The sequence below is a fragment of the Lupinus angustifolius genome, chromosome LG02 (assembly GCF_001865875.1).
Source record: "Lupinus angustifolius cultivar Tanjil chromosome LG02, LupAngTanjil_v1.0, whole genome shotgun sequence".
Taxonomy (NCBI): domain Eukaryota; kingdom Viridiplantae; phylum Streptophyta; class Magnoliopsida; order Fabales; family Fabaceae; genus Lupinus; species Lupinus angustifolius.
Window position 1 is genome coordinate 10,408,366 of NC_032010.1, and position 5,590 is coordinate 10,413,955.

Here is a 5,590-nt window from a genome sequence, read left to right on the forward strand (position 1 = left end):
GCAAATTCAATTCCTAATACATTACATTCATCTACCTAGAGTCTTCATTTTCACCCAAATCTAAAGCCCTAGCTTTTCCCCTTTCAGAAACCCTCATCCCAAATTCGGAAAATCGATTATTGAATCAATTAATCACTCTATTACCTGAAAATTATGAGTGAACCACGTCCAAGAAGGGTGAAGACCACTTCTAAGCGTCCAAGAGGTGTGGACGTAGGTTCCTCTTCTACTCAAGGTGGAAGAAAGGATGATGGTGACCCCTACTACTCTCTAATCCTTCAAGAAGCTAGATTAGTCAAATTTCAAGGAAGGAAACATACCTATATTCGCTATGCGGATATTTCCTGGATGGTGGAACAAGGATTTGAGTTCCCGCATGGATTAGAAGCCCAAGGAGCAAATCAATTTATGGAGTTATAAGGTAAAATCTATCCATCACTCATAAGGGAGTTCTACAGTTTTTTTGGTATAAGGATGAGGTATATGCTTCAATGGTTATCGGAAAAATGATTAGATTGGATGAGGAACTGTTTTTGGATGTTTGATGATTATCTAGCGATGGATCTATGTTAGGTGATTGAAAGAATGAGTTATGGGACTCATTTGATGCTATTGAAATGTATAAATCAAGTTTAAGAGGACCTCACTTATATGTACAAGGTGAATTGACCAAGGTTGGGTCATTGTCTGTTGAAAATCGACTATTGCATTACTTAATTGCGTACATTTTGGTTCAGGGAAACACAAACCATGCTCAACCAACCATCAATGATCTCAAGTTGATGTTTTCTATAACAGAAGGAATTGCAGTTAATTGGTCTGCTGAAATTTTGAAGGTTATAAATGGCATAGTTTCATATTCATCTAGACTGCTTGCTTATGGGATTTTTTTCAGCTCCCGTGTTATAGATTATCTCGAAAACGACACGTCAGATGTGGACGTCGTGGTTACTAATTCCCAAGAGCACCTAGTAGGTGACAATCTCATTCACAAAATGGGTATTTATAAGTTTTGTAATGTATGGATGTATCAAGATGATCACAATGCCAATGTGAATGGAGACTTATCTGATGAAGAAATTGTTGCAAATCCTAGTGAGCTAAACCTTGAACAACCACAAGTCGAGGCTACTGTTGTGCCTCATGAACCATCGTTTGGGGTAGCACACTAGGATACCATGGAAACAACGCCTAAATGTGCATATCGATGGCCATTTTAAGTCCTTGAGGGACTCAATCTTGGCTGAGTTCCAGCAGTAGCAAGAGATGATAACCATGGATCTTGATCGCATTCTCTTCATTGTGCGCACCACACATTGATATTCATCATCACCACCACCACCACCACCTCAAGATTAGCCTATATAGGATTGTCTAGAGTCTAGGGTGTGTGTCTTTTGAGAATGTATTTTGTTGGAATTGGTTGTAATATGTTTGAACCTATTATGTACTTCTTGCACTTTTTGTTAATTTCTCGTAATTTTGTTGTTAATTTGGTTATATAAGAACTACTGCTTGATCTTTGATATATCTAACTTGTGTACTATCTATTGAATGGTTAATATATGTTGTAATTGCGTTACACTCTGTATCATTAATCATTTCATGCTCACTTGTATAATTACACAAATATGTATATGTCTTGCAATTTGATTCTGTCATAATATGTTTATATTCATTTTAATCGATTAACCCCTACTAATAATCGATTAAATGCAGTAATTAAGAACTTATTTAATTCTTTTTAAAACTACTTAATCGATTAAGATCAGTAAACTTTTTGAAATCTTTCCTTACTTTTGGCTCTTATTATCATATAATATCATTTCTTTTTTTATTATGCCAAAATGGAGAGAAAGTGTTGTTTGAGTGTTTTTGCATGTTGTATTAAGCTTCCGCGTCTAATTTTGGAGTGCTACCCTATAACACCTCCTACATGGATTGAGGGGGAGAACATAGTTAGGGGGAGCAATGCATTCTGATTCAACCATTGCAAACACTTGTTGTCCAACATCAAGTTAATCAAACAAAGAATTGTTTAGAGTTTGTCATTATCAAAAGGGGGAGATCGACATAACAAATAGTCAAAGATTGCGTATGTGATTGACCTACATAGTTTTGATGAAGACAAGGACTTAAACGGATGCTTGATGATATGGGCATCAAAACAAACAACATTACAAAGACTCGAGGTCAACATCGTAAACTTAGGATTATGTTCACAAGAGGTTAAAATGAATCCATATAGAATGAGGCATAACATCCAAACATATATTATAAGTAGAATCATGCATATGCATTAAGCATACATGGTTTTGTGCATAAAAGTATCATCTATTTCAAAATCATGTATTGCATGTTCATACATCATATAGAAAGTTTATCATGCATTAATGAAAAACATTTTCATAAATATTAATCGATTATAATGATTAATAATCGATTATCTCTATGGAAATTCGTTAATCGATTAAGGATTGGTGTAATCAATTAAAGGAGTTATAGTGACTAACTCCCTAGGATTTCTGGCTTATTAATCTATTAAACAGATTGATAATCGATTAAGCCTTAGCAGAAAAACTGTTTTTCATAAACACATTAATCGATTAAGTTAGTAGATAATCGATTAATGTTAGTTAAATTAGTTTCTGCTTTATTTTTCAAACCATGTGCATAACGTTTATTAGGAAAAAGAAAACCAAGATTCTAAGTTCATAAATATCATATCATCTTACTTACACTTTGAGTGAAAGATATTGTGAAATTTTGCACTGTTTTCTTGAGTGAAAGATATTGTGAAATTTTGCACTGTTTTCTTGAGTGAAAGATATTGTGAAATTTTGCACTGTTTTCTTGAGTGAAAGATATTGTGAAATTTTGCACTGTTTTCTTGAGTGAAATGAGAGAAAAAGAGAGAGAAACTTTTCTAAGAGTGCTTTAGTTTTCATACATTGAAAAACCATTGCATTATGTCACATCTAGATTTAGGCTTCTTGTAAGAGTTTTGTAGAGGTTTTTAGAGCTTAGTTTAGAGTTTATATCAACACATTAAGTGTGCATCAATAACTCGATAAATAGTTTGAAAAACAAGGAATCGCTCTCTTGGTGTGTTGGTATCACTCGGAAAATAGAATTTGTGTCTTCACGAGGGAAGGAAGTCTTTGATAGAGCGAAACATTAGTTTGGGGCAGAATCGTGAAAGCTGTGGGTATACGAGTAGGCGAGTTGAGAGATCAAACCGAGAGAGTAGACTCAACGGATCCAAGAAGGAAGTTTTTGCTAGGTATATTGGAAGTGCGATTGTATAAAGACAATTATTTTCCATAGTGATAAAAATCTCCCGAGATCAGAAGGGGAGACCTGAATGTAGTTTACAAGTGGACCCGCAAACTAACCAGAATAAAAATCCTTGAACATTCTTCTTTCCCTATCTCTTTTACATTTCAGTCTTTATTGATTTCTTAAGTGTTTGATTTCTGCGATTTGTGCATACTGTTAATAATCAATGTTAAAATCAAGAATCAAATTAGGGCAATAAAGATTGTTAATCACCATTGTTTGCTTTGCAAGAAATATGTTTTTCAAGAATAACAAGATACAATATAATCGATTAAAGTTGTTAATAATCGATTAACTAGAGCTGTGAATAATCGATTAACAACAGTAGCTTTCTGTTTTGCACATTTGTCGGAAAAGCGGGACTAGTGATATGCTACACCTATTGACCTCCTTCTAGGTGTGGTTTACCTTGTTGGTACCCAACATTTTCATTTACACACAAAAAAAGATCTACCTCCCCTAACCCTCTTTCCCCTCCCCAGTAACCTATTTCTCCCAGGGCTCTTAGGGCTAGGACTTGTTAGTATTTACAAAATAAATTGGGCTTGTAAAAATGACATAAGATTGATGCAGCTATTAAAAATTGCATTACTTTGTGTAAAGGAACAAGATTTGAAACAATGTACATAGGAGTAATTGTGTGGTTTTGCTAGTTATAAAATTCCTAATGCTATTCTATACCTAACATCCCTCTGTTAATAGCCCTTCTACTCCCTTGAAATTTTAAGTAGATCTTTCGGCTTCATGACTAGTATGTATTGTGCACAAGTTGATGCTCATGACTTCACACAAATAGAATTGTTTGGTGTTGTTGGGGCTGTTTAGGGCTGTTTGGGGCTGTTTTAGGTAGGACGGGCGCATTTGAATGAATTGTTAATAATAAAAGAAATTATACCGCAACGACCACAACCGCAATAACCATAATTGCGACCACAGTCACAATTTAAAACACTAGTCACTGCAAAACAGAAAACACCATTGTCTTATACAAATAGCACCACTCCTTAGACAAACCATTGTCTTCTACAATCACCAAAACAAACTCAACAACCTAAAACAATTGACCATCATACTGGACATCCTCCATGTGTACCATCATAGATGCACAACCCACTCCGCCGCTATCATAGTAGCCATGCATCACCGTATTGTAACCTCCTATATTGCACCCTGAATAGAAAGACCTCCCTTGTGACCTGTTCAACCACCATTGAAGCACCTTCAACACCACACCACAACAGCACGCCATGACTGTGAGAGACATATCGCCTTGGTGCACCCAACAACAACCATTCATTATTGCTTCTCCACCGCAATGCCTCTTTTTGTGTCCTATCTTGTTGATAACTAGGTTGAGTAAGTTACATTACCTTTGAATGCAAGAAAACTAGTGACGAGAGTCCAAGTAATATGTACGGACATGGTGTAAAAAAGAAAAAAGAAGTCTCAAATTGGATAGATTATATTTCTAGGTAATTAAAGAAGTCTCAAATTGGATAGATTATATTTTTAGGTAATTAAAGAAGGAACTTCCACATTGAGTAGATTATAATTTTGTGGTAATTAAAAAAGGAACTCCCATATTAGGTAGGGGTGGCAATATGGGCTTGGCCCGACGGGCCAGCCCGTTCGGATAGCTAATTTTAGCAGGCCGGGCTGAGGATTTTAGCTCAAAAACCCATATTAGGCCCATTTTTTAGATGGGCCAAGGAGGGCCGGGCCGGGCTGGCCCGACGGGCCACTGTTAAAATACTAAAAAAGCACAGGTTCTCTTTATTGGCAAAAACATCAACAGAGCCCCCTTTCTCTTTCGAATTTGAAAACCTTCTTCTCCAAAATCACTTGCTCCACTCTAGCCTCTAGGGTTTCTCTCTCTCTCCACAAGCTTTGTTATCACTTCTCACTCACTTGCAAGTCCTCTTTCTCTTTCTCTTTATCTTCTGCTATTAGCTACTGAGTTATAATTTCTGCTATTCACTTGTGTGGATTGAAGTGAACAACTTTTTTTTGTTTATTATTTTTACATCATCACGGTGTTTCCTTTTGGAAAAAATGCTGTCACATTTAAATTAGTGAGAAACCATTACGGAAAAGAAAGGAGCAAGCATATTGTTAACATTTTTAGACCAAACGTGAATGAATACTTGGTGTTTTCTATTTTACCCAAAGGCTTATATATGTTCTCTAATAGGTTACCTTAATAGCTTTTTCAAGTGTATATTACCATCAATAGTATCCTATTTTGCATAAT